Here is an 11,285-nt window from a genome sequence, read left to right on the forward strand (position 1 = left end):
ATAGGGTACTGCTATTGGCGTCACCAGGTCATTTTTCCGGGGCTATAGCTCTGGATGTTTTGACTGTAGCCCTAATGTAAAAAATATTTTCCATATTCATAGGCAATAATCTTCATGACACAGCCTGACTTTATTACAGTCATGCCTACATGTGCGCCTGACTCAGCAGAGATGAAATTAAATGAGAAATGTTGATGTATAGAAGAAAAATATCTGACAGCAATACAGAATGCCTGAGAGCCTTACATCACCTGAATTTTGTATCTCCTTTTATATAGCCTAAATAACAAAAGATTCTCAATAAATTGGTGTAGAAAAATTCACCAGAATGCAGAAAATTAAGTATTTTAAGCACATATTTTTCTGGGGGAGAACTCCCAGACCCCAACCATAATTAATATTATCAGTGTTAACTTATCAGTAGTAATTACAAAAATCATAATAAATGTATTGATATGGCCTATGAAATTTAATAATTAAAATGTAGCTCAATGATTTATATGTAGGTACGGTTCAGTTTGACAAATGGTTTAACAAGGTGGCCACAGAAAATCAGACAGTTGATATAGTTGCTGTGCATTTTTTTGTGGGTCGATACATGTAGGTCATTTACTGGTGCTTTGTAGACTTACTTTGGGTAGGCGGCGGTGGTGGGGGCAATGGGGGGTGAAAACATGAAAGATTTCTGGGCTGGGCAAAGCCCCCAATGTTTCAAGAGCATGGAAACACCCCTTTATCAAAACTAAATAGAGGTGAAAGAATAAAAAATTTGATTAATAAGCTTTACCATGTTTTTACTTTTTCTGGCTTCTTCACTGATTACCTTCGTACAATACAAGACAAACTAGCAAAGCTAACAAAAATTAGACCAACTGAAACTTCTGGCACATCTGTCACATGACCCCCTCTGTGCAGGTCATAGCTGCCTTTGAAAGTCTCCATTTTGTCTTTAGCTACCAAGATGCAACAATTTGTTCCTTCTGCTACTCCACCATTTCTTTTTTACAACCTAGTTTCTGCTGCTGTAAATAAATCCAATTTTTGAGACCTTGAAGTGACTCAGTGTGTCTGTGAACTTGGGGAGCCAGAGATGAAAAAAAACCTGTCTTTGATGCATCTTGTTAGATGTCCTTCCCTTTACAATAGTCTATATTTAGGCACCATAATTGCTACACTTGTGGCATAAATAACCTTTGCAGTTGAGGATTAAACATGTAAGGTCTTACATGAAACAATGATGATATTGCTGCGCCACCTGAACTGTATTATGCAATTGAGTGGGAAGAAAAAGCCACACAGGTAGGGTCACTCGAACAATTATTTAAAACATACATCTCCCCTTTGGGCAGAATCACTCTCCCCTCTGTGTCTGATTCACCCCTCGGGGAACAATAACTTTTTAAGTACCTTCAATACTTTTCTACACAGTCGTTTTCCTCTGACTATCAATGTCAGACACTACACTTCTCTTAGTTTCGCTTAGTTTTGATTTGTCTTGTTGCTTTAATTTGCCAATAATTCTCTACGTTCATCTGCTCTCAGAATCATACACTCATCCACCGCCGACATGCATTCATCATGCAAAATAATGATTTCCTATTTGAGCTTGAATTTACTGCCCAAGTAGAGTATCATCTAGCCAAGCACTCTGTATTGAATATATATTTTTGGTTTTCTGGGGCCAGGTCAGTGTAATTTAAAATTGCTGTGATCAATATTTTTATATTAACTGTGGATCAAATGACTATGTGTAATATGAAAGGGCTAATGATATCCCTGCAGAGGATGATCAGATGACTCTGGTGTTCCCTTCAGCTCCACAGAGTGTTTTAGCATCTTTTAGCTCAGTGTTTTTTGGTATCAGTCAACTTTACTGTTGAGCCAAAGACACTGGGGGTATACCCTCTCTCATCAACCCTAAGCCTAGTTTTCAGGTAAAAAAGCTTTTATAAACTCACTGTAAGCTAGCTCTTCTCAGCAGCAGACAGACAAAATTAGCGTAGCTAGTAGCTAGTGAACATGAGCATTTAGCAGCTAAAGAGTGAGATATTTCCCTCAGGAGTTGAAAGAGATTAAAAGGGAGCTAAAAGTTGAGTAAATATTGCAGTTTACATTTATTAGGTGGCCAAAAAAAATGAACCTAAATGAAGGTTATTGCTGTTCCGTGCCTGCCAGTTGTGTAAATAGCTGTTTGCTAGCACATTAGCCATATCAACTTTATACCCTTGTAAAATATCAGTGTTTACAGTTTGTCCTCGTCCCTAAGTGGCCAAATAAAATTTATTAATACTGCTTCGAAGAGCATTTGTTATTATTGGTAGTATAATTTAGTATTTTGTAGTTGTTTGTGTTTTCAAATAGATGTTATTAGTAGTTTTGTCAACTGGTCGTTTCCAATTAGAGTATAATTGAACAGTTTAATGAAAACTTCATTAGGGACTCATGTTGCAACAGGTGAAAATAATAAATTATGTTAAGTAAGCCAATAAGTGAATTGGGAGGAGTTTATTTCACACTGTTAAAGTTAAAACACTAAAAAGCACGATCTTCATTTGTCCTGGACCATTAAAAACATAACAGCAGAATGCTGCTGCAGAATATGGATCAGAAAAGATCAAAAATACATAACAGAGAGATATAACAAACCATGAAGGGCTTTAAAGGTAATCAAAAGACTCAATAACTGAGAAAGAAACTTAAACTGAGGTGTTAAAAGGAATAGGGAGACGAAGTAATACAGCCAGGACTAAAAGGGATGACTTACCTAAAAAACAAATAATGGCTAAGGGGTTATGTCATGTCTTCAAATACTTCATTTATACCAACTCATGACTACTCCATGTGCTCTAGCTACCCTATGTATACTCATTCTTGCATCATCAAGAGTCCAAATCTAGTATTGTGTTTGTTGGTTTTCACATCTCCTCTCTCTCTCATCCTTCTTTCCCTCTCTCCTGTGTGCTCTCACCAAAGCAGTAGTACTTAAAAACAACAACAACAATGCCTCGCTGAGCCCATGGAGGACTGACATCAGATTGTTTTAGGTACCTGACAGCTCCCTAATGATTTCTTTTGGCTTTCCTATATCCTCCACTGTCTGCTAGCATGTAATTATGGCCTAACTCAGCACAGATCAGTCTTTCGGTGGGAACACAAGTGTCTGTGTGTGTCAAAATCACACTTGTGTGCATGGCTATGAAAATACACACCAACCACAACAAAACAGCAGGAGAAGCCAAAAAAGGATAACATTGACTGTATTGTTGTCTGAATTTTGGTCAGACAAAGATCTTATGTGATTTTTATTATTTTTTCTGACAAGCAAAAAAATACATGAATTCCTTAATGAATTGAATCTCTTTAGTGCTGTACCATCAGTATTAGCCAAATTACATCACCTAGAAGCTCTTTTCTTTACTTGCTTTTCTTTGCTCAGCATTTTTCCCCCATCACATGATTTGCACCTCTGTCGTTCAATTGCAATGACACACATGAAGCGCACAAAAGACACAAACACACAATTGTACCACCCAGTGACAGAATTTATTCACCTCTATTGAATGTCTTTGAACCTTGACCTGTAAGCTACCTCAGGCCACACCATCGCATCAGCAGCTCTGGTGGGTGTATAAACAAATAGCCTACTTTATTTCTTCTCAAGGCGAGTCCAGTGCATATTGATGCACACACAGCTGAGCTTTAATTAAACCTTTGTGGCATTGATGACCGCTTGAGCCTTGATATTAAACGCAGAGATGTAGTGGAGAGGTAACCTGCACGATCCACCTTAACTTAAGGTTGTGGCAGATATTTTTAAAATCAAAGTTTACATTACAATAATTATTATTGGACTATGTAAGACAATTAGAAAAGAAGCTTTAATGTATGTATGTATTATGTTGTTGTTGGTGGCTTATCTCACTGGCACGACCAACTTGAACTCACTGTTTCATTTCCAGCTACATAATGGTTCAAATCTCAAATCTGGGCTCCCTCAAAAAGCAGACACAGCAGGAGATGCTTTACTGTGAGGAGATACTGTACTGTATAATGAAACAAATAAAAAAATTTAAAAACGGTGCTCTCAAAAATCTCCAACCTTAAAGTCTGTGGCAATTTTGGAGGGAGGCCAACAGGGGCCAGTGCCCCTGTAACACAGCCCTTGGAACCCCCTATGCCCCCCCATGAACAAAAAGTCTACGGAAGACCTAATGAATTAGCGGCCCACATCCAGCCCCGAAGCAACCTCCATGTGGCACAGCACATGATCTAAAAATAGCCTATATGACAACAAAGTGGACATTACCGAAATTGATGACTACTCCTCTCGTTAGTGTATGTACGTGGTTCAATAAAAACTTTGCGAGTAAAAAGCCACTACTTTACAAACACACCTGTTTAATAAGCATAAACACACAAAATGCATGTTTTAATCTGCTCAGTCTCTCATCCACAGCAGCTGTGTTTAGGTTTTACACAGGCACAGCGATAGTTCAGCTAATAGCTTATTGTTAAAAACAAGCTGAAGTGAAAGCTCTGTCTTTAGTAACTGTTTAGCTTAGTTTGCCTGTACATTAAAATATGGCACATTATAAACTCAGCTGGTGACTGAGACAGACCAGCCCTCCTCTCTACCAGCAGCAGCAGAAGGAGGAGGATGACAGGTGGGACTGAGTTGTTCATAATTTCATAACTTCACACAGTATGTTGATGTCAGGAATATGCAATATTTATTTTACTGACATGTTAAATTTTTTTCCAGTGAGATATTAGTGACTTTGTTGCTGTAAATCCTGTTGCTGCTCTAGAAACAACAAAAAATTTAAATATATGCAATTATTTAGTAATAAATAGGACTGATAAGAGCACTGATAAGAGAACTGAACCAATAAGTATTACCAATACAAGTGTGTCAATAAAATCTTAATGATCCCAACTCCTGAGAAAATGTCCAGCCCATCTCTGTGTCCTGGTTTTAAAATCCGGCCCAATTGAATAGCCCTGGTCTATAGTAATCATAGTAATGTATCTTCTTGCGACAAAATTAAACTTTTTTGTTTGTCTCCGATTGAATGTGCCCGTATGACAAAACAACTGGCCCCAGTCTGGCCCCCTCAATAAAACTGGTCTAGAACCGCCCCTGCTTAAAGTGCTACTTAAGTTTGTGTTGATCTAAATAAAAGCAAAAAAGCTTTGACATTTGCATGGCATATTTCTATTGTCTGAAACTTATTTTAGTGGATAGTCTGAAAGGGGTAAAAAGGTTATTCACTAAAAGTAAAGAATAAGACACATTTACCAATCAACTTACACCTACCCACAGCAAAGTGGTGGAGTAACCTTTAAGAGCAGCTCTCAAATGATCACATGATTAATCGCATGTGTACTCCTGCTTTTAAAGCATTTCAGTTTTTGAAAAATTTTATCTGTGTAAAAATCTCCAGTACTCTTAAAGGTTTAGTGTGTAAGATTTAGTGGTATCTAGTGGCAAGTGTTGTGAATTGCAACCATCTGTCCAGTCTACCACTGCCCCCTAACCTTTCAAAGAGCATAGGACAGCTACGGTGGCTGACAACAGCACAAAAGGTGTCTCTTCTGAGACAGCTGGGAGTGGCCGGTCAAGAAATGAGGTTTCTTTAGGTATATTTATTAAGAAATGATATTTACTTATATATTCAGTAGAACCATATGTTATTGTGACTTGGCCTGACAGATAGCATGGAAAATGTAAGCCAAGAGTGTGAAACACTGTCACTGTTTCTACACTACAGTCCATTATAAACCATACATCAGATAAAGTTTATACAAACATTGATAAGGGAAACACGTGAATTCTGTCTGATTATGGACCATTGCCAAAACTGCCCACAAACAATAATATCTGGCCCGCTGCCAGATTATGGTGCTTTGATAGCATAGAATAGAAATAAAAATATAAAATCATCACAAAATCAGTTCCTCTTTAATGGTTTTGCCTGCAAAATAGCATGAGAAGCTGTTTACTAAAATGCAGTATTGGAGCTTTTACTTAAAAATTTTGAACGACATTAAGAGAGTCTGTAGCCTGATTGACACACCTCTGAAAGAACAGTCAGAAAACATGATTCCCCTTAATGTCCTCTGCTTGGAGATACTGGGGAACTGCAAAATGTTTTGAAGAGATACAAAAAAAAAAAAAAAAAAAGTTGTCTTGAGGTGGGATCAAACTCTCAATCCTTGGGTGTGAGACCTGAACCTTACCAACTAAGCTAACTGAACAACATGTTGAAAGTCAAGATCATGGCCTATATTCTCATCCGGAGTTGTGTTCCAATGCAAAACTTATTTGCAGACCCCTTTAGTATAGTATAACTACTTCTGCTTTTCCTAATGTACATATTCAACATAGTGATGAGCGCCTCCACAACAAAGAAGGAGGATGCAACTCAGGTTAAACAAAGAGAAACATAAATTTAAAATAATGAAAAACAAAAGAATAATGTGGCAGAGCGGTGTTGGAGGCGCAAGCACGACACTGGTGTCTGGGCAGGCAAGCCTAAATAGGTTGGGCTCACTGGCCATGTGCTCCCAATCTCCTTAATTGCCTGCAGGGAGAAACACAGACAGCACACAGTACAGAGGTCCAACACCAAGACCTCTCTGAGCCGTCACATATGATAAATGTTAAAATAATAGTGATGAAATCATAGAAAACTGGATGAAAATCAAACTGGAGAAGGGAGGAAAGTCTGCTGCTGATTGGTGAGATACGCCAGAGAAAACTTATAAGGGGAATTGAGTACAGAGGAGTCAGATGCAGACAGCAAGTGTGTGTGGAAAGTGATTACAAACAGCACATTACCTGTAACCTTGTGGTGGTACAGGCTTTTCTACATGCCTTGGCGCAGGGGAAAGGTGCCTGAGATCCAGTTCCCAACCACATAATAAACAAAAAATATCCCCTTGGAGAACAAATCAAGTACTTTAATTAAAAAACACCTCTTTATAAACAAACCAATGCTTCTTAGATGATCAACAAATGCCTCTTCAAAAAGGTAAAAAAGAAATGGATAAAGCATTTTTTAATGAAAACAAACCAATAAACAAATATGGGAGCCTCCAGGCAGCAGGTAATTGTGGGTAAAGAAACGCATAACCCAATATAAGGGGTTCTATGTTCACTGTGTGCTAACACCCAGAATACGCTTTCAAAGGTAGACAAAAGAGACGGCAAAGACTTCTCTGAGGGTCCCAGATTACACTGCTTCTCTTCAGACACACCCTGTACAACAGTTGCTCCACATGATCCTCTAATCAACCCAGAGTAATATTGATACTGAGCAAGATTTAATGGGGCAAAAAGAAATAGCAGAAAATTCATAAGGACTGCTGCACCCTAACCTTACATTTTACATATTCATTTCACAACATGTCTCAGAAGGAGTGTGCTTGTCTCTGTACTGCAGCCATTTAAGACCTGTAAAAGCTGTTCTTAACCAACTAAAGAGATCTCTGGAGCTCTCAAGTCAAGGAATGTGTTAAATAGCTTTCATTAAGTCTGTGAGTAGGAGTAAAAGTGAAAAATTGTTAGATAAATACGGGTCCTAAAGCAAAACCCAACGCCAGTCCACTGCATGCCATGTTCATCCAGCTGTAGAGGACCTGTAGAGAACTTGTAAACCATCTGTCAGTCAGATTTAGGCTCTTTGAACCCAACCAAAGAAAACACATGCTTCTTTGCCAGACCACAATAAGAAAGCAAAATGTTTAGTTTAATTGTCCACTCAGAACAACACTGCTTCAGACTCACCAAACCTGGCTTAAGCCTCCATTAAAACACACATGCCTTTTCCAACCTTTCTTGCTACCGCATTGCCTCATAGCCGACCCTGATGTTCCCTTGAGCTGCCCTCACACTGTCCTGTCACTCAAAGGCCGATGGCTTCATCTATGTGGAGCTTTCTCACAATCCTGTTACACTCACAGTGTGGCTCCTCTCTATCCCCACACATGCTTTTAGCCACTGTTTTGCTGAGCCTGGAGCAGATACACCACAGCCTTCCTCTGCTCCTTTTTCACCTTTATCTCCTCTGTCTCTTCCCCAAATTCCACTCGCCCATTATTTGCACTTTTTCCTTCTTTTCTCTATCACTCCTCCTGTGAACACCTCATTATCCCATATCTGGCTTTCTTATTCTTTCTCCCATCTCTCATTGCCTTTCCCCCCCTAATCTCCCTCTTTTTACCGCCTCTCTGCATCTCCTTCTGCCATTTGCTAACCTCCACTTTTTTTTTACTTTACTGACCTCAATCAACTTACACCTACCTTGCATTGTGTCCTTATCAGGTGTGCTAATACCAAACGTTGAGAAGATGTTGCGGGAAATGAGTTGACTAACAGCAGAGTGCATGTGGCACATTAGCCATTTTTGTTTGGACCTACTGTGTGCAATGAGGCTACTGGATCCGAAATTATATTATAATGTGACATTGAAATAGGTCCACGATTAGCACAGCCGAGTGCATTTGTAGATAAGGGCACTAGATAGCGAGGGCTTCGGCTCAAGTGCTTTGCGGGGCACTTCCCTCATTTACATTAACTGTATTCATCTTCACCAATAGGTGCAAATTGCTTTTGTGGAATCAAGCCTGAATCTCATGAGCCAGCACTTATAAGCTTTCTAGTAGTTACAATATGGGACACTACAGCTGGAGCCAGTTCTCCATCAAAATCACTTTTATTAAAACGGAAAATTTTTATTTGCTTATTAAATTCCAGTATTGCTTTAACTGGGATTTTGTGACAAAAGCTGAAGCTTGGACCGCCTTAGGGCTGCAACAAATTATTATTTTGATTAACAATTAATTAAAATGTCATGATATTTTCCCCAGAGCCCAAAGTGATGTTTTTGAACAGCTTTTTTTTGTCCAAACAATATTATATAGCCCAAAAGTTAATTCATTTAAAATGATACAAAGCACAGATCAACATGCAAATAGACAGTAAATCAGGTGATAATGTGGAGATGCACAGTAAAATGGAAACACCACAAAAAAAAAGACTTTAGTGTTACTAAAATCTCAACACTACATAAAGGTGCATCACATTGAATTGCAATTAGCCACATTTGACAGTGGTTCCCAACCTGGAGATTGGGACACCTTTAAATTATTTTTAAAGCTTTTCACATATTTTGGGTCGAAATGACTAGCAGGTATAAAAGAATACGCGAATATGCCCGTCAAAATTACGTCCACAAAAAGTGCTTACATTATGAAAAGGATCTCTACAAGTGATTCCCGGTGACACCCTTTGTTTTTAACAACAAGTCTCACTCGTGGACAATTCTCACTCTGAAATCTCGTGAGAGGAGAGTTGTTTCAGGAAGATGACGGTGGTGAGTCAGAGTTGGAGAGAGGAGTCTGTTGTGTTAGAGTGTAACGGTAAGAAATAAAGTCTTCCTAGCAGCTCCTCTATGTAAACGACAAACTACTCTCCCTTTTTTGCACCGAAGGTTCCTACAACAACTCGCATCTCATGAGATTTCAGAGCGAGAATTGTTTGAGTGAGAGTTGAGCTCCTGGTTACACACAAGGGGTGTTACCAGGAGTCACTCGTGGGGGATTCTTTTCATGATGTTGTAAGAGACCTAGCTTGCAAAAGTATTCATACCCCTTGAACTTTTCCACATTTTTTCACATGACAACCACAACCGTAAATGTATTTTATTGGGATTTCATGTGATAGACCGACACAAAGTGGAGTGGAGTGAAGTGGAAGGAAAATGATAAATGTTTTTTACAAATTTTCACAACTATACGGCGTGCAAAAGTATTATTTACTCCGATACCCCCAAATAAAATCATTTTCTACCCATTGCCTTCAAAAGTCACCTAATTAGTTAATAGAGTCCATCTGTGTGTAATCTAATCTCAGTATTATTGCGAACATTAGTAAACAACAGCACCATGAAGCCCAAGGAACACACAAGACAGGTCAGGGATAAAGTTTTGGCGAAGTTTAAAGCAGGCAGGGTTAGATTATATAAAAATATCCCAAGCTTTGAGCACTGTTCAATCCATCATCCGAAAATGGAAAGAACATGGCACAACTGCCAACCTACCATATAATGGCCGTCCACCTAAAATACAGGCCGGACAAAGAGGGCAATGATCAGAGAAATCTGTCCCCAGGACAACTATTAGTCGTGCACTCCACAAATCTGCCCTTTATGGAAGAGTGGCAAGAAGAAAGCCATTGTTGAACAGAAGCCATAAGGAGTCATGTTTGTGGTTTACCAAAAACCATGTGGGGGACTCAGCAAACATGTGGAGGAAGGTGCTCTGGTCAGATGAGACCAAAATTGACGTTTTTGGCCTAAACGCAAGACGCTATGTGTGGCGGAAAACTAACACTGCACATCCCCCTGAACACACCATCCCCAACTTGAACATGGGGGTTGCAGTATCATCCTGTCCCTGCTTTTCTTCAGCAGGGATGATGGGAAGATGGATGGAGCCAAATACAGGCCAATCTTGGAAACCTGTTACAGTCGGCAAAAGGCTTGAGACTGGGGCAGAGGTTCACCTTCCAGCAGGACAATGACCCTAAACATACAGCCAGAGCTACAATGGAATGGTTTAGATCAAAGCATATTCATGTGTTATAATGACCCAGTCAAAGTCCAAACCTAAATCCATAGAGAATCTGTGGCAAGACTTGAAAATTGCTGTTCACAGACTTTTTGCAAAGAAGAAAAAATTCCAGTCTCTAGATGTGCAAAGCTGGTAGAGACATACCTCAAAAGACTTGCCGCTGTAATTGCAGCAAAGTGGTTCTACATAGTAGGGGGCTGAATACTTTTGCATGCCACACTTTTCAGATTGTGAAAAATTTTGAAAACCATGTATTCTTTTCCTTCCACTTCACAATAATGCGCCACTGTGTGTTGGTCTATCACATGAAATCCCAATAAAATACATTTACGTTTATGGTTTTAATATGAAAAAATGTGGAAAAGTTCAAGGGGTATGAATAATTTTGCAAGCCTACTGAGCCTGGCGGTGCAAAAGGAAACACTTTTTGTGGACGTAACTTTGACGGGCATAATTGCAGCCACTACAGCCTGTTCAAGGTTGCTGGCTGAAGCCATCTACTGCACAAATTCCAAAACGTTTTCTACCTTGGCTCACTTGTTATATTTAGGGCCCGAGCACGACCGTGTGAGGTCCCTATTGAATCTGCTCGGATTATATTTTTTTTTTTTTTTTTTTTTTTTTTTTTTTTTTTTTTTTTTTTTTTTTTT

Source organism: Micropterus dolomieu, linkage group LG01, assembly GCF_021292245.1.
Source record: "Micropterus dolomieu isolate WLL.071019.BEF.003 ecotype Adirondacks linkage group LG01, ASM2129224v1, whole genome shotgun sequence".
Classification (NCBI taxonomy): domain Eukaryota; kingdom Metazoa; phylum Chordata; class Actinopteri; order Centrarchiformes; family Centrarchidae; genus Micropterus; species Micropterus dolomieu.